General features: G+C 47.8%; 1 protein-coding gene across 3 annotated transcripts in view; it reads left to right on the top strand.

Annotated features, from left to right (window-relative positions):
- The window catches only part of SNX8 (sorting nexin 8), a 53,285-nt gene that overhangs the window by 6,319 nt on the left and 25,106 nt on the right, over positions 1-21,860 (top strand). Inside the window, exon 1 of one of the 3 annotated variants that reach the window (XM_054494522.2) lies at positions 7,427-7,751. The exons of the other annotated variants lie outside the window; for them this stretch is intronic. The gene's annotated coding sequence lies outside the window, so the exon portion shown is untranslated. Of the gene's footprint in view, positions 1-7,426; positions 7,752-21,860 lie in introns of those variants that run through there. 3 annotated transcript variants of the gene reach the window in all.

Here is a 21,860-nt window from a genome sequence, read left to right as displayed (position 1 = left end):
CGCTCCCTTCCATGACCCATTTTTTTTTTTTTTTTTTTTTTTTTTTTTTGAGACAGAGTCTCACTCTGTTGCCCAGGCTGGAGTGCAGTGGTGCCATCTAGCCTCACTGCAACCTCCATCTCCCGGGTTTAAGTGACTCCTGCCTCAGCCTCCCCCGTAGTTGGGATTACAGGCGTGTGCCACCACGCCCAGCTAATTTTTGTATTTTTAGTAGAGTCGGGGTTTTACCATGTTGACCAGGCTGGTCTCGAACTCCTGACTTCAGGTGATCCGCCCGCTGCAGCCTCCCAAAGTGCTGGGATTAGAGGTGTGAACCACCGTGACTGGCCATGACACACATTTTGGTAGTAAACTCCTGATGAGCAAACTTATTTTTATTTTTTTTACAAGTTTATTTTGTTTATATAGTTTTGTTACTTTTTTCTTTTTTTCATTCTGGCTCTCACCAGAAAACAGAAACCTATTTTTCTTTAACCACAGTATCTAGAATACTATCTGCTATGTAGCAGAGTCTCAAATATTTGAATAGAATTACATTTTTATAAATTTTTATATTATATTTATTATGTGATAAGACTTGACAACACTGCAAATATGTTTTGTTACTGGTCTTTAAACTTGCTCATCCTCTCTCTCTCTCTCTCTCTGTGTCTCTCTCATACACACACACATGCACACATACACAATTTGCAAGGTAAAACGTGTCAATTTGAAGAAAGAGGAACTAAATGAATCACTGTTATGTAGAAAAGATTTTGCCAGAATTTGTGGTTAGCAAGAAAGTGATGTGTTCCGGGTAGGGGAATTCTGTTTTGGTGTTATTTTGTCTTTCCTGAGAAAAGCATCACAAAAAGAGATGTTTGCCCATCCTTTTTGCTGGGGTGGTGGGAAGAGACCGGGGGTGACGGTGGTGCTGGCTGGACATGGGTGGTTTCACAGGACCTGCTGTGTCTGAGAGGAGCCATGCAGTGATTAGAAGCTTGGAGGCTGCAGGTAGGAGGCACGGAGCCCGAGAGTGCATGGAGAGCCTGGCTGTCAGTCTCCAGCATTGTCACTGTCACCTTTTTTTTTTGGAGACCAAGTTTTTGTTCTTGTTGCCCAGGCTGGAGTGCAATGGTGCGATCTCGGCACATTGCACCCTCCGCCTCCTGGGTTCAAGTGAGTCTCCTGCCTCAGCCTCCCGAGTAGCTGGGATTACCCGTGTCCACCATCACACCTGGCTAATTTTTATATTTTTAGTAGAGATGGGGTTTCACCATGTTGGCCAGGCTGGTCTCGAACTTGGAACCTCAGTGATCCCCCCGCCTTGGCTTCCCAAACTGCTGGGATTATAGGCGTCAGCCACTGCACCTGGTCCATTGTCACCCTCTGAGAAACTGGAGCGCCCCCACGCTCTGCATATTTCTACTATAGAATCACCAAAAAAAAAAATCACATAACCGGACTTAAGGGGCAGAAGTGCTTTGTGAGAAGCGTTTTTGGGAAAATATTGGCATTAAAATATCAGGTAGGGTCCCTTTTGGGAGGACTGAGGAGGGGCATGTGTTCAGCTCCGGGAGGATCTGGTCTACCCTTCCTGCTGTTTTCTGTTGACTGGGTCGTAGGAGACACTTTGCTGTTTCTGTTGTGTGTAGCAGGGGTTTAATGGGGGTCTTTTTAGCTCCCTATAAGCATTTTGAAGCTTGTGTGTTATGGAAATGTGAAGTGAAATTACACAAAGTTTGATTAACCCCAGGAAGTACCGTAGGAGCCGGAGAAAGTCAGGTTAGGTAATATCTTTCAAGAAGCCCAGTTACGTTATTTTCCAGGAATCTTCCAAAACCTGATTTGTGCGGGTGTCCACCAGGAGCCTGATGAGTGAGTTGTAATCAGACCCAGTAATATGCTATTGTTGTGTGAATTGGTGCTTTCAGAAAATTTTGTTATACAAGTGATATAACCACAAGTGCAAAAATTTTATAGACAAATCACCTGTAGTTCCACCCCTTTTAACAGCCGGTGCATTTTAATATATTTCCTTTTTTCCTGTGCATTGCTTTGTATGTAGTTATCATCATAGTGAATGTGCGTCTTTTTAGTTAGTTCCTTTCACTTGACATTTTTCTACACTGCTAGTTTTCATAATTTTCTACCTAGTGTCTGTATAATAGTGCATTAAGGAATATAAAATTTGTGCTTCGAAAGTGCTAATATAATAAAATTTCAGTTAAAGATATTCTTGCCACATGTTTTCCAGAAAATGATTCGTTAAATGGAATCCATATTAAAACTTGTCCCGGAGGCTGGGTGCGGTGGCTCACGCCTGTAATCCCAGCATTTTGGGAGGCCGAGGTGTGTGGATTACAGCCTGGCCAACATGGTGAAACCCCGTCTCTACTAAAAAAAATACAAAAATTAGTCAGGCATGGTGGCATGCGCCTGTAATCCCAGCTACTCAGGAGGCTGAGGTAGGAGAATTGCTCGAGGTTGCAGTGAGCTGAGATCGCGCCACTGCACTGCAGCCTGGGCAACAGAACAAGACTGTCTCAAAAACAAAAAACAAACAAAAAAACGACTTGTCCCGGGTTGGGCGCAGTGGCTCATGCCTGTAATCCCAGTGCTTTGGGAGGCCAAGGTGGGAGGATCGCTTGAGGCTAAGGGTTTGAGACCAGCCTGGATGACATAGCAAGACCTTGTCTCTACCAAAATTAAAAAAATTAACTAGGCATGATGGCATGTGCTGGTACTTCCACCTAGTTGGGCACCTCACGTGGGAGGACCACTTGAGCCCAGGAGTTCAAGGCTGCAGTAAGCTATGATTGCACCACTGCACTGCAGCCTGGGTGACAGAATGAGACCCCATGTCAAAAAAAAATTATATTAAAAGAAATTGTCAGGCTGGGCGCGGTGGCTCACGCCTGTAATCCCAGCACTTTAGGTGCTTAAGGCGGGCAGATCACTTGAGCTCAGGAGTTTGAGACCAGCCTAGGCACCATGGTGAAACCCGGCCTCTACCAGGAACTACAAAAATTAGCTGGGTGTGGTGGCAGGTGCCTGTAATCCCAGCTACTCAGAAGGCTGAGGCAGGAGAATCCATTGAACCCAGGAGGCAGAAATTGTAGTGAGCCGAGATTGTGCCCCTGGACTCCAGCCTGGGTGACAGTTTAGGTGAAGCTCAAGAGCATGCAGAAATAGATTCTGTTGTGTAGGGTGCTCACATGGGGGATAAGACTGAATGAAAAGCAAGGAAGATGCCGTACCAATTAGGCTGGTAGTTCCCTCTGGTGGGAGGAAGGCACCCAGATCTGTCAGGGATGCAACAGAAGGAGCGTTTCCGGGGTGTCGTTGTGTTTATTTTTTATTTTTTAGAGACAGGGACTCACTATGTTGCTGAGGCTGGTCTTGAACTCCTGGGCTCCAGCAGTTCTCCTGCCTCGGCCTCCCAAAGTGCTGAGATTACTGGTGTGAGCCACTGCGCCTAGTCTGGCTGTCTTTAATTCTTGGCCTGGATGGTGGTTACACGTGTTTGATAAATAATTGTGTTCAAGTGTTCATAGAAGTTTTATAGTCCTTTCTGTGCATGTGTAAAGTATTTAATCATACAAAATAATACAATACAGGCTGGGCACGGTGGCTCATGCCTGTAATCCCAGCGCTTAGGGAGGCCGAGGCAGGAGGATCACCTGAGGTCAGGAGTTCGAGACCAGCCTGGCCAACATAGCAAAACCCCGTCTCTACTAAAAATACAAAAATTAGCCAGGCGTGGTGGTGGGCGCCTGTAATCTCAGCTACTTGGGAGGCTGAGACAGGAGAATCACTTGAACCAGGGAGGCAGAGGTTGCAGTGAGCCGAGATTGCACCACTGCACTCAAGCCTGGGCAACAGAGCAAGACTTTATCTCAAAAACAAACAAACAAAAATACAAAATGTTGGGGGAAAACCTGAGGTTCCTAAGATAATTTTGTAGAACTATCTGGACTGACTGCCTTGGTATTCATGCCTTGGTATTCATGCCCCAAGTCCCATTGGATTTACCCAGAGGGAGGTGCCTTTAGGGTGAAATCCGTTTTCTTGCCTCAGTGTCCGCTCCTAACAGAGTGCACTGCAGTTGATCAGCAGAAGAGCTCCCCTGCCTCCAGCCGTTTCTGAGGCCTGAGTGCTGCTGGCTCAGCCTGGTGTTCTGTTGAATCCGGCTGTTTCGGTGACCCCCACCCGGCAGCAAAGCAGGAAGGAGCACCCAGACCCTCCGGCGTCTGCAGGAACAGCAAGGCTTGTCTGGGAACCTCACTCTCAGCCAAAAGCCAAAAGCATCTCTCTGGCCAAAGCTATCAAGGAGAGTCAGATGATATTCATGACTGGGCACAGTTCATTATCTTCAGAACCGAAATTTTACCTCCCAGCTCCTGAGAAATTCCAGTCCAGGCTGGGGGTGGACCTGTCTTTCAAGAACTGGCCACTTAGTGCTGGTGTTTTGCACCAAAAGGAGATTTGAAATTGCATTTTCAGCTCTTCAGAGTCTGGGGAGTGTCTCTGTGTGTGCGGTTTCTTATCTCAGGACGGCACGTGCACGGTTAGCCTTCCTTCCTTGGCTAGATAGGAAAGGAGGGACACTCCTGGAAGCTTCTGCGAAGTTTAAAGTGACCCTGTGTTATGTGCAAATGGGCGTGCTTCCCTCCAAGGTGGGCTACTCAGTGAGGGGACTGTATTCCCATCTGCCCCTGTCCTTGGGGAGATGGATTTTTTTTTTTTTTTTTTGAGACGGAGTCTTGCTCTGTCGCCCAGGCTGGAGTACAGCGGTGCAATCTCTGCTCACTGCAAGCTCCACCTCCTGGGTTCACGCCATTCTCCTGCCTCAGCCTCCCGAGTAGCTGGGACTACAGGCGCCCGCCACCAAGTCTGGCTAATTTTTGGTATTTTTAGTAGAGATGGGGTTTCACCGTGTTAGCCAGGATGGTCTCGATCTCCTGACCTCATGATCTGCCTGCCTTGGCCTCCCAAAGTGCTGGGATTCCAGGCGTGAGCCGCTGTGCCTTGCCAGGGAGATGGATTTATATGTAGTCGGTCCTTCTTTGCAGAGCAGGGGTGGGAGAATGAGTCCCACTGATCCCCAACTCTTTCTTTTTTTTTTTCTGAGGCAGAGTCTCGCTCTGTCGCCCAGGCTGGAGTGCAGTGGCACAATCTCAGCTCACTGCAAGCTCTGCCTCCCGGATTCATGCCATTCTCCTGCCTCAGCCTTCTGAGTAGCTGGGACTACAGGCGCCTGCCACCACGCCTGGCTAATTTTTCTGTATTTTTTAAATAGAGATGGGGTTTCACCATGTTAGCCAGGATGGTCTCGATCTCTTGACCTCGTGATCCGCCTGCCTCGGCCTCCCAAAGTGCTGGGATTACAGGTGTGAGCCACCGTGCCTGGCCGATCCCCAACTCTTTGAGAGCCTGGACAATGTGCTCTGCATTCTCCTTGGGGTCTGTATGTGAACTAATAAGCTGAGAAGTAGGTAGTCCTAGCCTCACTTTAGAGATGAGGAAACTGAGGCACACAGAGGTTTGGTAATGAGTTAAGAGACAGAACTCGACACTGGAGGCAGGGCCTGGGTAGCAGTCCAAATTGAGGACTAGCTGAAATAGGTCCAGGGCAGAAGCACCTTCCCATAAGACACGTCCGCCAGTGGGCTATGTCAGTTTATCATCACCATGGCAACACGTGGATGCCCTTATCCATGACAACGACTGGACAACCCGGAATTTACTATTCCCATTCTAGAAATTTCTGCATAAATCACCCCTTAGTTTGCATATAATTAAAAGTAGGTATAAATATGAGTGCAACACTGCCTCTGAGTTGCTGCTCTGGGTGCCCTGGTAAGGAGGTGGTTCTGCTCTGCAAGGGGCAAGACCTCTGTTGCTGCTGTGCGTGCTGCTGCTTCAATAAAAGTTGCCAACACCATCGGCTCAGCCTTGAATTCCTTCCTAGACAAAGCCTAGAAGCCTCTGGGCTAAGCCTGAATTTGGGGGCTGGCCTGCCTTGTATTCATATGCCCATGAGCACAGGGCCAATAGGTGGTGGTGCTGGGATTCACACCAGGTGTGCGGCTGCCGCTGGGACATGGGCAGTGTGGCCTGGCCTGTGAGGTTCTCTGTGGGGTTTGCGTCTGGCCACGTTAAGCAGCCATTCGTAGGCATGGAGCTTTCCCTCTTCAGCTGGTTTTCCTTAGAGGGAGATAGTTGCGCAGACCTTTCTCATAAATAACACCCTACACAATTGTGCTAGGTCCTTTTTATCTTTTCACAACAGGAATGCACTTTAAAGTTAGGAAACAGGACGTAATGAAAGAGCATGTAAATTCAGAATGCCTGTTGTGAGTGCTGAAGTCATTTTGTGGGAGAATGGTTACTTGTCTCGTTCGAGGTTGGATTTAAGCTCCACAACAGGGGCTGGGCACAGTGGCTCACGCCTGTAATCCCAGCACTTTGGGAGGCCAAGATAGACAGATCACTTGAAGTCAGGAGTTCGAGAGCAGCCTGGCCAACATGGTGAAACCCCGTCTCTACTAAAAATACAAAAATTAGCCGGGCGTGGTGGCATGCGCCTATAATCCCAGCTACTTGGGAGGCTGAGGCAGGAGAATCATTTGAACCCAGGAGGTGGAGGTTGCAATGAGCCAAGATTGCACCACTGCACTCCAGCCTGGGTGACAAGAATGAAACTCTGTCTCAATAATTAAAAAAAAAAAAAAAAAAAGACCAGCCTGGGCAACATAGCGAGACCTTTTCTCTACAAAAAATGAAAACATTAGCCAGGCATGGTGGTACGTGTCTGTAGTTCCAGTTACTTGGGAGGCTGAGGCAGGAGGATCGCTTGAGCCCAGGAGACTGAGGCTACAGTGAGCTAAGATCGTGCCACTGCATTCCAGCCTAGGTGACAGCAGAGCAAGACTCTGTCTCCAAAAAAAAAGAGAGAAAGCTTTGCAACGTGTCTACTGAAAATATTTAGTTCATTGTGGACAACTGGGTGTAGACAGTTTGTTTCCAGTTGAGTTGAACATAAAATCTCCTTGGATTGTCAGCTCTGAAAAAACAAATCACTTCTTGAATTTTGTGAGGCACAGGCTGAGTTCCCTTAAACGCATTAAGATAATCTGAGCATCCTGGTTAACCGATCTTGGAGTTTTGGGGTCTGTAAGACACCAGATGAGAGTCCAGCCTTCTGTGCATGGAAAACTAGGTCTTCATGTTCAGTGCAAATTTAGCCGTGGGGGAAAAACTGACTAAATATTTCTCTTCCTGTGACATTTTTCACAGTTCCTAATTTGTTCTTGCTGACTTCTGAGGCGTTACATTTTCTGGTTGATTAATTGCGTTCCTGGTTGTCTACCCTTAAGGCAGCCAGGAGAAGGAAGTGCGCCTTCTTCCTTGCTGTGCTTGCCATAGATCAATCAAGGTTTGCTGAAATGGATTTAATTGTATCTCACTTGGCTCATTATGCCGGCTGACTGCTTGGAATTTTCTTGGAGGGACCTTATTTGGTGACCGATGAAGGTTCTTCTCCATTTGGCCTCTATGAGGATCAAGACAGACTTAGCCCCGTCGGATATTTTGGAATATTTTCACTTTCATGTCAGGAGACCCTAGAAAAAACCGGAGTCACTTTCAGACCAAACCAACCACCAGCCAGGAGGAGGGTTAAAAAAGAAAACGCAAGAAACCAGGCATGGGTGGCATTTAGTTAAACAGAGACGAGGACTCTTTTTGGAACTCCAAACTCCTACTTGGTAAGTTATTCCAAGATTCCCCCAATTTGCTAAAATAGTATTCCTTTTTAACTCCGGAACAAATCGCTGGGCCTCCCCTCGGATAAACATTCCCGAAACACCGAGAGGTGTTTTGAGGAATGAGCTGAAGTCGAATGGGCCCTTTCAGAAGGGAGTTCCGGGGGATTGGTGGGACGGATGGCTCTGATGTCCTTGGCTGGCTCCGCGTGTCCCTTGACTCTGATTTGAGTCAGAGGAAATCATCTGAGCGGTGAGTATTTCCAGCACCACATTTCAGTTTTGTGACGTGGAACCAGTGATTTTTTTTCCCCCTTTGTGGTCTGGTCTCTTGCATCTCCCATGTCCTGCTTGTGTGTGGGTGTGTGTGGGTGTGTGCCTGCATGTGCGTGTGTGTGGGGGGTTCATATGCAGTTCCTTGGGTCTCAGCGATGGATGGCCCGTGGTCTGTTTGTGATTATCCACGGAACCTCAGGCGTGGTCTGGTTCCTGATGAGAACAAGATGCCGTTGTCCTGTCGAGGAACCTAGCTCTCTGGGGAGCCCTGACCCTGGTCAGCAGCTTGCTCCGTCTGTGGTTTGATCTGGGAATTTGGTATCAGGAGTACAGGCCCATTAAAAAAGAAAAGCTCAGACCAGGCATGGTGGGTCACGCATGTAATCCCAGCACTTTAGGAGGCCGAGGTGGGAGGATCACTTGAGGTCAGGAGTTCGAGACCAGCCTGGCCATCATGGTGAAACCCTGTCTCTACCAAAAATCCAAAAAATTAGCCAGGCGTGGTAGCACGCGCCTGTAATCCCAGCTGCTCGGGAGGCTGAGGTACGAGAATCTCTTGAACCTGGGAGGTGGAGGTTGCAGTGAGCTGAGATCGTGCCACTGCCCTCCAGCCTGGGGGACAGAGCAAGACTCCATCTCAAAAAAAAAAAAAACAAAACCCAGGCTGGGTGTGGTGGCTCATGCCTGTAATCCCAGCACTTTGGGAGGCTGAGGCGGGTGGATCACCTGAGGTTAGGAGTTCAAGACCAGCCTGGCCAACATGGTGAAACCCCATCTCTACTAAAAATACAAAAATTATCTGGGCGTGCTGGTGCATGCCTGTAATCGCAGCTACCCGGGAGGCTGAGGCAGGAGAACTGCTGGAACCTGGGAGGCTGCGGTTGTAGAGAGCCAAGATTGCACCACTGCACTCCAGCCTGGGGGACAGAATGAGACTCTGTCTCAAAAAACAAAACAAAACAACCCAAACCAAAAACAAAACAAAAAGAAAAGCTCAGAGCCTGGGCGCCATAGTGAGACTCTGCCTCTACAAAAAAAAAAAAAAAAAAAAAAAAAAAAAAAAAAAAAAAAGCTGCACATGATAGTGCACGCCTATAGCCCCAGCTACTTGGGAGGCTGAGGCAGGAAGATCGCTAGAGCCTGGGAGTTTGAGGTTACAGTGAGCTGTGATCGCACTACTGTACTCCAGCCTGCATGACAGAGCGAGATCCTCTCTAAAAATAAGAATAAAGAAAAGCTTGGGCCCTGGGCACCATGCTAGGTGCTTTAACATTTTTGTTTTTTTTTAGTGTTTCTTTTAAAAAAAATTTTCATTTCAGTAGCTTTAGGGTTGGTTTTTGGTTAGGTAGATGAATTGTTCGTTGGTCAAGGCTGGGTTTTTATTGTACCTGTCACCCAAATAATGTCCATGGTACCCAGTAGGTGATTTTTCATCCTTCACCCGCTCCCGCCGTCTGAGAGTCCAGTGTCCGTTATCCCACTTCTGCCTGCTTTTGTGTACCCGTAGTTCAGCTCTCACTTATAAGTGAGAACATGTGGTATTTGGGTTTCTGATCCTGAGTTACTTCACTTAGGATAATGGCCTCCAGTTCCATCCAAGTTGCTGCAAAAGACATGATTTCATTCTTTTCTATGACTGAGTAGAATTCCATGGTGTATATGGACCACATTTTCTGCATCTACTCATCGGTTGACGGGTACTTAGGTTGATTCCATATCTTTGCAACTGTGAATTGTGCTGCGATAAACGGGCATGTGCAGGTATTTTTTTTTTTTTTTGAGGTGGAGTTTTGCTCTTGTTGCCCAGGCTGCAGTGCAGTGGCACAATCTCGGCTCACTGCAACCTGTGCCTCCTGGTTTCAAGCGATTCTCCTGCCTCAGCCTCCCAAATAGCTGGGATTATAGGCACATGCCACCATGCCTGGCTAATTTTGTATTTTTAGTAGAGATGGGGTTTCACCATGTTGGCCAGGCTGGTCTTGAACTCCTGACCTCAAGTGATCTGCCCGCCTTGGCCTCCCAAAGTGCTGGGATTACAGGTGTGAGCCACCATGCCCGGCCCCTTTTTGATGTAATTATTTCTTTTCTTTTTGGGTATTACCCAGTAGTGGGACTCCTGGATCGAATGGTAGATCTGCCTTTAGTTCTCTGAGAAACCTCCATACTGTTTTCCGCAGAGGTTGTACTAATTTCATTCCCATCGGTAGCGTATAAGCATTCCCTTTGTACAACATCTATGACAACATCTATTGTTCTTTGACTTTTTAATAATAGCCATTCTGGCGGGGTAAGATACTATCTCATTGTGGTTTTAATTTGCATGTCTCTCTGATGGATTAGTGATTTTGAGCATTCTGCATATATTTGTTGGCCATTTGTGTATTTTTTTTTCTTTTTTGAGACGAGTCTCACTCTTGTCACCCGGGCTGGAGTGCAATGGCGTGATCTCGGCTCACTGCAACCGCTGCCTCCCAGGTTCAAGCGATTCTCATGCCTCAGCCTCCTGAGTAGCTGGGATTACAGGTGTCCGCCACCATGCCCGGCTAATTTTTGTATTTTTGTAGAGATGGGGTTTCACCATGTTGGCTAGGCTGATCTCGAACTCCTGACCTCAGGTGATCCACCTGCCTCGGCCTCCCAAAGTGTTGGGATTACAGGCGTGAGCCACCGCGCCTGGCTATTTCAAAATATCTTAATGTTACATCACATTAAATAAGGTATTAAATAGGCCCCATTTATATAGCAATCAGGCAAGAGAAATAAAGTGCATCTGGATTGGAAGAGAGGAAGTCAAAATATCTCTGTTTGCTGATGATATGATATTATACCTAGAACACCCTCAAGACTCCTCTAGAAGACTCCTAGATTTGAGAAAAGAATTCAGTGAAGTTTCAGGTTACAAAATCAATGTACACAAATCAGTAGCACTGCTATCTGCCAGCAGCGACCAAGCTGAGAATCAAATCAAGAATTCATTCCCATTTACAATAGCTGCAATAACAACAACCAAACACCCTAGGAATATAGTTACCCAAGGATGTGAAAGATCTCTACAAGGAGAACAATAAAACACTGATGAAATAAATCATAGATGACACAAACAAATGGAGAAACATCCCGTGCTCAGGGATTGGTAGAATCAATATTGTGAAAATGACCACACTGCCCAAAGCAATCTACAGAGTCAATGCGATTCCTATCAAGATACCAACGTCATTTTTCACAGAATTAGAAAAAAATCCAAAAATTCACATGGAAACAATGAGCCCAAAAAGCCAAAGCAATCCTAAGCAAAAGGAATGAATTTGGAGGGATTGCATTACCTGATTCAAGTTAATCTCTAAGGCTGTAGTAACCAAAATAGCATGATACTACTATAAAAGTGCACACAGACCCATGGAACAGCATAGAGAACCCAGAAATAAAGCTACATTTTTACAAGCGACTGATCTTGGACAAAACATACAAAAACATATCACTGGGGAAAGGACGCCCTGGTTAATAAGTGGTGCTGGGAAAACTGGATAGCCACATGCAAAAGAATGAAACTGGGTCGCTCTCTCTCACCATATGCAAAAATCAACTCAAGATGGATCAAAGACTTAAATCTAAGACCTGAAACTATAACAACTCTAGAAGATAACATTGGGAGATATAGGCCAAGGCAAAGAATTTATGCCCGAGGCCCCAAAAGCAACAGAAACACATTTCCTTTCTTTTCTTTTTTTTTTTTTTGCTGGGATTACAGGCACCTGCCACCACGCCTGGCTAATTTTTGTATTTTTAGTAGAGACAGGGTTTCACCATGTTGGCCAGGCTAGTCTTGCACTCCTGTTCTCAGGTGATCCACCTGCCTTGGCCTCCCAAAGTGCTGAGATTACAGGTGTGCGCCTCCGCGCCTGGCCTCTTTTTTTTTGTTTTGTGATGGAGTATCCCTCTGTTGCCCAGGCTGGGTGCAATGGCACGATCTCGGCTCACTGCAGCCTCTGCCTCCTGGGTTCAAGCAGTTCTCGAGCCTCAGACTCCCGAGTAGCTGGGATTACAGGTGCGTGCCACCACGCTCGGCTAATTTTTGTATTTTTATTAGATATGGTGTTTCACCGTGTTGGCCAGGCTGGTCTCGAATTCCTGACCTCAAGTGATCTGCCCGCCTTGGCCTCCCAAAGTGCTGGGATAATAGGCGTGAGCCACCGCGCCCAGCCTACATTTTCTGTTTTGAATTCTTGGAACCAAACAGTGAGGTGGATGGTCTTGTCCTTTATTATTTTATTTTATTTATTTTTATATTTTAGGAGACAGGGTCTTATTCTGTTACCCAGGCTGGAATGCAGTAGCACAATCATAGCTCACTGTAGCCTTGAACTCCTGGGGCTCAAATGATCCTCCTACCTCAGCTTCCCAAGTAGCTGGGACCACAGGTGTGCACCACTATGCCTGACTATTTTTATTTTTTTGTAGAGATGGCGTATTGCCCTGTTCCCCGGGCTGGTCTCCAACTCCTGGCTCAAGTGATCCTCCCTCTTCGGCCTCCCAAAGTGCTGGGATTACAGGTGTGAGCTGCTGCTGGCCTTGATCTCATTTTAGAGAAGGGACCTCAGAGTGCAGAGGGGTGAACTGCTTGTTGATGGTCACAGACAGACCTGCGGCTCCAGCTCCTGCTCCTGCTTACATGTTTTTGGGTGTTGAATGAGGCCACCAGGGAGGGAGCCCAGGCTCTGGTGTCACTGAGTAGCCTGGTACATGTTCTGTCCCCACAGCCACCTTGCTGGCTCTGTGACCTTGGGCAGGTCATCACCTGCTGGGCCTCCGATTTCTGCATCTGTAAAATGAGATCACAAATGTACCTACTTAGAGTGTTTTTAGGAACAAAGAGATGGTCTATGAAGTGTCTGGTAGACTTCCAGACACCAGCACTGTATGAGGGCTCCAATCTCGAAGTCCTTGCCAGTACTGGTGACTGCCTGTCTTTGTGATTATAGCCATTGTGGTGGGGGTGGTGACATCTTACTGTGGTTGAGCATCTTTTTTTTTTATTTTTTTCTTATTTATTTATTTATTTTGAGACGGAGTCTCGCACTTGTCGCCTGCGCTGGGGTGCAATGGCGTGATCTCGGCTCACTGCAACCTCTGCCTCCCAGGTTCAAATGATTCTCTGGCCTCAGCCTCCCGAGTAGCTGAGATTACGGGTGCCCACCACCATGCCCAGCTAATTTTTTGTATTTCTAGTAGAGACAGGGTTTCACTGTGTTGGCCAGGCTGGTCTTGAACTCCTGACCTCGTGATCCACCCACCTCGGCCTCCCAAAGTGCTGGGATTACAGGCATGAGCCACTGCGCTCGGCCTCTATTTTTTTTTTTTTTTTTGAGACAGAGTTTCACTCTTGTTGCCCAGGCTGGAGTGCACTGGTGTGATCTCGGCTCACCGCAACCTCCGCCTCCCGGGTACCAGTTCAAGCAGTTCTGCCTCAGCCTCCTGAGTAGCTGGGATTACTGGCACGCACCACCACACCCAGCTAATTTTTGTATTTTTAGTAGAGATGGGGTTTCACCATGTTGGCCAGGCAGGTCTCCAACTCCTGACCTCGTGATCCTCCCGCCTCGGCCTCCCAAAGTGCTGGGATTACAGGCGTGAGCCACTGTGCCTGGCCTGGCCTCTTTTTTTAATTTTTGAGATGGAGTCTCACTTTGTCACCCAGGCTGGAGTACAATGGCACTACCTTGGCTCACTGCAACCCTCACCTCCTGGGTTCAAGCAATTCTCCTGCTTCAGCCTCCCGAGTAGCTGGGATTACAGGCATGCACCACCACACCTGGCTAATTTTGTATTTTTAGTAGAGACAGGGTTTCACCATGTTGGTCAGGCTGGTGTTGAACTCCTGACCTCAGGTGATCCATCCACCTCGGCCTCCCAGAGTGCTGGGATTACAGGCATGAGCCAGTGTGCCCACCCGGGCTTCATGCTTTTGAAGGTGGGTATCCAGTTGTCCGTCATTAGACGTCTTCTGGGTGCACCTGTGATATGCTCCTCCCATGATAGGCAGCAGTGGGAAGCCACAGCTCTCTAAGGGAGTGTTTGTTTTAGTTTGGGAGAAGCCCGTGAATGAGACAGGTTGAGGAAGGTTCAAAAAGGAGAGTGAAGCCAGTTGTGGGAGTGTGAAGGAGGGAAGGACTGATAGACCCTTAACTGGGCTGGGAAGTTACTTCATTGTTGAAGTGGGGTTTGAACTGAGCTTGGAGCCTGGAGAGAACTCATTTCAGAAATTCTCAGTAATCAGGACCAGGGGGTTGGGCCTTACGAGACTGGTTTCCTTTTTTTTTTTTTTTTTCTTTTTGAGATGGAGTCTCGCTCTATAACCCAGGCTGGAGTGCAGTGCCATGATCTTGGCTCCCTGCAGCCTCTGCCTCCTGGGTTCAAGTGATTCTTGTGCTTCAGCCTTCCGAGTAGCTGAGATTACAGGCATGTGCCACCACACCCAGCTAATTTTTGTATTTTTAGTAGAGACAGAGTTTCGCCATGTTGGCCATGCTGGTCCCAAACTCCTGAGCTCAAGTGATCCACCCGCCTTGGCCTCCCAAAGTGCTGGGATTACAGGTGTAGGCCACCACATCCGGCCTAGTTTCTTTCTTTTTTTTTAAACAGGGTCTCTTCTGCTCCCCAGGCTGGACTGCAGTAGCATGATCATAGCTTACTGCAGCCTTGAACTTCTGGGCTCAAACAACCCTCCTGCCTCAGCTTTGGAAGCAGCTGGAACTACAGATTCACACCACCACACCTGACTGTTTTTTTTTTTTTTTTTTTTTTTGGTAGAAATAGGGTCTTGCCGTGTTGCCCAGGTTGGTCTCAAACTCCTGGGCTCAAGTGATCCTCTCCATCCTCAGCCTCCCAAAGTTCTGGGATTACAGGCATGAGCCAGTGCCCAGCTACAAGACTGTTTATACTTTGCCTCAAGGTAGAAACACTGAGACCATTGCAGGAAAACAGCAACCTTCTTCTCTGACTGTAGGTTGGTTGTCCGGACGATGCGGCAGTGTTTCCTCACTTGGGTTCCTCCTCATGTTCTCCTTGGGGAAAAGGATGTAGCTGAGAACTGGCAGAGAGGCTGTGTTGGAGGAGGGAAGATTCTCTGCCTCGTGCGGAGGTCACTCTCGGGACTCAGTGTGGCAGGGCCTGTTGACCACGCTCTCTTTGTGTTAGCAGCTTTTGCTTGGTGCTGTGGCTGACTGAGGCGTGGTCCTGATCACCATGAGACCTCACAGGCGCTGGGAGGGCATGCGGCTGTCGCCCTGCGTTGGCCACCCTCCTGGCCCCAAATGAAGTTATATGGCTTTCTTGCTCATGTGAATTAGATTATTTTCATTCATTCAGCAGATGTTTATTTAGCATCTATTATGTGCTGGGCACTGTTATTTTTCTTTTCTTTTTTTAATTTTTTGAGACAGAGTCTCATTCTGTCACTGAGGCTGGAGTGCAGTGGTATGATCTCGGCTCACTGCAGCTTCTACCTCCTGGGTTCAAGAGATTCTCGTGCCTCAGCCTCTGGAGTAGCTGGAATTACAGGCATGCACCACCGTGGCCTGGCTAATTTTATTTGTATTTTTAGTAGAGACTGAGTCTGACTGTGTTGTCCTGGCTGGTCTTGAACTCCTGGCCTCCAGTGATCCGCCCATCTTGGCCTCCAAAAGTGCTGGGATTACAGGTATGAGCCATTGCACTGGCTTTATTTATTTATTTTTTCATTTATTTAGAGGCAGCGTTTTGCTCTTGTTGCCCAGGCTGGAGTGCCGTGGTGCAATCTTGGCTCACTGCAACCTCCACCTCCCGGGTTCAAGCGATTTTCCTTCCTCAGCCTCCCGAGTAGCTGGGATTACAGGTGTGCACCACCATGCCCGGCTAATTTTTGCATTTCTAGTAGAGATGGGGTTTCACCATGTTGGCCAGGCTGGTCCCGAACTCCTGACCTCAGGTGATCCACCCACCTCAGCCTCCCAAAGTGTTGGCATTACAGTTGTGTGCCATCATGCTGGCCTTATTTTTATTTTTTGAAATGGAGTCTTGCTGTGTTGCCCAGGCAGGAGTGTAGTGGCTCGATCATGGCTCACTAGCCTCTGGCTCAGCCTCCCGAATAGCTGGGACTATAGGTGCGTGCCACAGTGCCTGGCCCAAATGGCTTTTTTATACCCAAGTGAACAGTACTACGTTTTACTAACAGAAAAGCATCAAGACTTTTCTTCTGAAATTATGTTCAGAGAGTAACTGCATTACTGCCTTGGCAATCTAGTGAATGTATCCTCACAGCATTAAAAAAAAGAAAAAAACAGAATTTTTGCTTCCTGCCTGAGGATTGGGAATATGGAACGGTGGTTATAACGTAAAGGGAAAAGCATCTAGATGGAACAGTGAATTAATGGATGGCAACTATGTTAAAAGAGGCACAGGCCTCCTGGAATGAGGGAAGACAGACGGAAAATGCTGAATGTTGGCCCGCGTGCGAGGCAGCTGGAGCTCTTGCTGGTGGGAGTGCGAATTGGCTCAGTCACTTTGGAAAACTGAAATATTTACCAAGCTGAACATATGCAGATCCTGTGATCCAGCAATTTCACTTTTAGATATGTTATGGAGCCAACAGAAAGGCGCACATATGTCCACCAAGAGCCACGTGCTGGAATGTTCGTAACAGCACCGTGTGGAACAGGGAGGCGCTGGAACCCTCCCAGATGCCCTGCAGCAGAGGGAGGAGGAGGCGACGAGGACACATAGTCACGCAGCGGCGCCCACCGTAGGGGCAGCCAGCGCCCCACAGCCACGTGCACAACAGGTCTCACAGCCTGATGCTGAGGGAAAGACATCAGGAACAAAGGAACTGACTTTCGACCATGGTTACATAATATAAAAACAGGCAGGCGCAGGGGCTCACACCTGTAATCCCAGCACTTTTGGAGGCTGAGGAAGGAGGACTGCTTGAGATTGGGAGTTGGAGACCAGCCTGAGCAACATGGGGAAACGTCATCTCTACAAAAAATACAAAAATTAGCTGGGTGTGGTGGCATGTGCCTGTGGTCCCAGCTACACTCAAGAGGCTGAGATGAGAGGATTGCTTGAGCCAGGGAGGTCAAGGCTACAGTGAGCTGTGACTGCACCACTGCACTCCAGCCTGGGCGATAGAGTGAGACCCTGTCTCAAAAACAAAAACCCCCAAAACAGGCAAACCTCCCAAAAACTCCTGAGCTTGAGAAGTCAGTGGTTACTCTTGGGGTGGTGACTGACAGGTTCTGAGCAGGCATCGATGCTAATTCTGCTGTTGCTTCTCTGGGTGCGATGGCACTGGGGCACTCATGTAGAAAACTCACTGAGCTGACAGTCGAGAAACACCTGCCTGGAAACGGTACCCATCAGCTCTAGAACAGCACTCACTTTGAGTAGGGAAAGGGAGAGGAGGGGAATGATGTGTGTCTGTAACATGGTGTGTGTGTGTGTGTTTTCACTGTAAACTTAATATATCCATGACAGAAATTTATCTCTGGATGCCATAAAAATATTCACTAAGATTTTCTACAAAGATAGTATTTGAATTTTTCTTTCTTTTTTTTTTTAAGACAGTCTTGCTCTGTCGCCTAGGCTGGAGTGCAGTGGTGCAATCTTGGCTCACAGCAACCTCTACCTCCGTCTCTCAGGTTCAAGTGATTCTCCTTCCTCAGCCTCCCGAGTAGCTGAGATTACGGGCACACATCACCCTGCCTGGCTAATTTTTGTATTATTAGTAGAGATGGGGTTTCACCATGGTGGCCAGGCTGGTCTCGAACTCCTGACCTCAGGTAATCCGCCCACCTCAGCCTCCCACAGTGCTGGGATTACAGGCGTGAGCCACTCTGCCCGGCCAGTACCTGAAAATTGAATTGTAGGCTCCGTGGATGGTCCAGAACACATGACAACACCACCAGTGTGTTCAAAAGCACAGTGAGCCACACAGCCACACTGAAGAGTGTAGCCAAGTTGAAGGGTTTTTCCCAGAACACCATGAAGCATAGTTCTTTCTTTCTTTTTTTTTTTCCTGCTCGCCCAGGCAGGAGTGCAATGGTGCTATCCTGGCTCACTGCAATCCCAAAGTGTTGGGATTACAGGCATGAGCCACTGCGCCCAGCCTCTATATAGAGTTTTTTTGTTGTTGTTGTTTTTTATTTTTTTGGTTTTTTTTGAGACGGAGTCTCACTCTGTTGCCCAGGCTGGAGTGCAGCGGTGTGATCTCAGCTCAGTGCAACCTCCACCTTCTGGGTTCAAGCGATTCTCCTGCCTCAGTCTCCCAAGTAGCTGGGACTACAGGTGCCTGCCAGCATGTGTAGCTAATTTTTGTATTATTATTATTTTTGAGATGGAGTTTTGCTCTTGTTGCCCAGGCTGGAGTGCAATGGCGTGATCTCGGCTCATTGCAACCTCTGCCTCCCAGGTTCAAGTGATTCTCCTGCCTCAGCCTCCCTAGTAGCTGGGATTACAGGCATGCGCCACCACACCCGTCTAATTTTTGTATTTTTAGTAGAGATGGGTTTCTCCATGTTGGCCAGGTTGGTCTCGGACTCCTCACTCAATGGATCCACCTGCTTCAACCTCCGAAAGTACTGGAATTACAGGTGTGAGGCACCCCGCCTGGACAATAATCACTTTTAGTATTTTTTTCATCAATCTTTTTTTTTTTGAAACAGAGTCTTGCTCTGTTGCCCAGGCTGGATTGCTTGAGCCCAGGAGTTTCAGACTAGCCTGGGCAACATGGCGAGACCCTATCTCTATGAAAAATTATTATTATTATTTTTTTTGAGACAGAGTCTCACTCTGTCACCCAGGCTGGAGTACAGTGGCACAATCTCGGCTCACTGCAACCTCTGCCTCCTGAGTTCAAGCAATTCTCTGCCTCAGCCTCCCGAGTAGCTGGGATTACAGGTGCCCACCACCACGCCTGGCTAATTTTTGTATGTTTAGTAGAGATGGAGTTTCACCATGTTGGCCAGGCTGGTCTTGAACTCCTGACCTTGTGATCTGCCCACCTCGGCCTCCCAAAGTGCTGGGATCACAGGCGTGAGCCACCTTGCCTGGCCAAAAAATTAATTTTTTAAAAATATAAAATCTATAAAAAATTTAGGCTGGGTGCAGTGGCTCATGCCTGTAATCCCAGCACTTTGGGAGGCTGAGGGGAGTGGATCACGAGGTCAGGAGATTGAGACCATCCTGGCTAACACAGTGAAACCCCATCTCTACTAAAAATACAAAAAATTAGCTGGGCGTGGTTGCGGGCGCCTGTAGTCCCAGCTACTCAGGAGGCTGAGTCAGGAGAATGGCGTGAACCCGGGAGGTGGAGCTTGCAGTGAGCTGAGATTGTGCCACATCACTCCAGCCTGGGCAAAATAGCAAGACTCCATCTCAAAAAAAAAAAAAAAAATTTAAATAATAAAATAGTCCGTATGGCACATTATAGCTTTATGCACATGGAAAGTAATATGCAAAAATGAATATAGATGTATACAGGTTGTAGGGATGGAGTGACTTTATTTCAAAATATCTTAATGTTACATCACATTAAATAAGGTATTAAAAATAAACCTTAAGGTTAATGAAATTGAGGCTATGAAAAGTTTCTGTTTAAAGTATACGACCTAGGCTGGGTGCGGTGGCTCTCGTCTGTAATCCCAGCACTTTGGGAGGCCGAGGCAGGCGGATCACCTGAGTTCAGGAGTTCAAGACCAGCCTGGCCATCATGGTGAAACCTTGTCTCTACCAAAAATACAAAAATTAGCCAGGCGTGGTGGCGTGTGCCTGTAATCCCAGCTACTCTGGAGGCTGAGACAGGAGAATTGCTCGAACCCGGGACTTGGAGGTTGAAGTGAGCCGAGATAGTGCCACCGCATTCCAGCCTGGGAGACAGAGCAAGACTCCCTCTCAAAAAAGAAAAAAAAAAAAAAAAAAAGGAAAAAGGTACTGTTTAAAGTATACGACCTAGGCTGGGTGCGGTGGCTCTCGCCTGTAATCCCAGCACTTTGGGAGGTTGAAGTGGGAGGATCGCCTGAGTCCAGGAGTTCGAGACCAGCCTGGGCAACATAGTGAGACCCCACCCATATCTACCAAAAATACAAAAATTAGCTGGGCGTGGTGGTACACACTTGTACTATATTTGTAGTTCCAGCTACTTGGGAGGCTGAGGTGGGAGGATTGCTTGAGCCCAGGAGGTCCTGGCAACAGTGAGTTGTGATCATGCCACTGCATTCCAGCCTAGGCAACAGAGAAAGATCCTGTCTCAAATTAAAAAAATAGAAAAAGCAAGTATGAGACCTGTACGGTAGTTAGCACAGTAGTTAGGGGAGCTGTCTTGGGCATGAGAGGATCGTGGGTGAAGTGTGCTGCCTGTGACAGAAGCATCTCTATTTCTCCACGTTCGAGGGGCGTTCCTGCTGTTCCCTGGCCACAGAGCTGCCAAACTCTCCTGTCTAATGCCAGGGCTATAATATGGATGAGGAAACTTCTGCTTCCATTTCCTGAGAACAGTTTGTTAATTTCAGAATAACATAGTAGCTTAGAGAAGGTTTTTTTGTTTTGAGACAAGAGTCTCACTCTGTTGCCCAGGCTGGAATGCAGTGGCGCGATCTTGGCTCACCGCAACCCCTGCCTCCCGGGTTCAAGCAATTCTCTTCCCAAGCCTCCCAAGTAGCTGGGACTACAGGCGCCTGCCACCATGCCTAACTAATTTTTTTTCTTTTTCTTTTTTTTTTTTTTTGAGATGGAGTCTCGCTGTGTTACCCAGACTGGAGTGCCATGGCGCGATCTCGGCTCATTGCAAGCTCTGCCTCCCGGGTTCACGCCATTCTCCTGCCTCAGCCTCCCGAGTAGCTGGAACTACAGGTGCCCGCCACCACGTCCGGCTAATTTTTTGTATTTTTAGTAGAGACGGGGTTTCACCGTGTTAGCCAGGATGGTCTTGATCCCCTGACCTTGTGATCACCTGCCTCAAGCCTCCAAAAGTGCTGGGATTTACAGGCGTGAGGCACCCCGCCCAGCCAAGAAGTTTTAATTAATTTACTTATTTATTTATTAGCCGACTCAGAATGTGTAAGTAGAGAAGGTTTTAATCCAGGGTAGAAAGTGTTTGTGAGTGGAAGAAGGAATATTCACGTTGAAAACTGAGGACATCTGTGGACTGTCTTTCATTTGATTTCAGTGGAAAAGGTGTAGTCTGACTTGTCGTTTTTCATTCTCCCCATCCAGATGAAGAAATAAAAGCAGTGGGCCAGGCACGGTGGCTTACGCCTGTAATCCCAGCAGTTTGGGAGGCTGAGGCGGGCGGATCACGAGGTCAGGAGATCGAGACCAGCCTGGCCAACATGGTGAAACTCTGTCTCTACTAAAAACACAAAAAATTAGCCGGGCGTGGTGGTGCGCACCTGTAATCCCAGCTACTCAGTAGGAGGCTGAGGCAGGAGAATCGCTTAAACCTGGGAGGTGGAGGTTGTAGTGAGCTGAGATTGCACCATTGCACTCCAGTCTGGGCAACAGAGCGAGACTCTGTCTCAAAAAAAAAAAAAAAAAAGAAATAAAAGCAGTGTTCACAAAAACCTGATTTCCATTCTACTTTGGGGGAGGGGTTGGGACAAGTGATCGAGTTCCTTCTCTTTCTGTTGCCCTATGACAAGCGCTTTCAAACTGTGGCCCCTGACCAGCAGCAGCATCTGGGAACTTGTTAGAAATGCAGATTCCAGGCCAGGTGTGGTGGCTCACGCCTGTCATCCCAACACTATGGGAGGCCGAGGTGGGTGAATCATCTGAGGTCAGGAGTTCGAGACCAGCCTGGACAACATGGTG

The sequence above is a fragment of the Pongo pygmaeus genome, chromosome 6 (genome assembly GCF_028885625.2).
Source record: "Pongo pygmaeus isolate AG05252 chromosome 6, NHGRI_mPonPyg2-v2.0_pri, whole genome shotgun sequence".
NCBI lineage: Eukaryota > Metazoa > Chordata > Mammalia > Primates > Hominidae > Pongo > Pongo pygmaeus.
The sequence above is the reverse complement of the archived record's forward strand: the minus strand, read 5'-3'. Positions and strand labels throughout refer to the sequence as shown.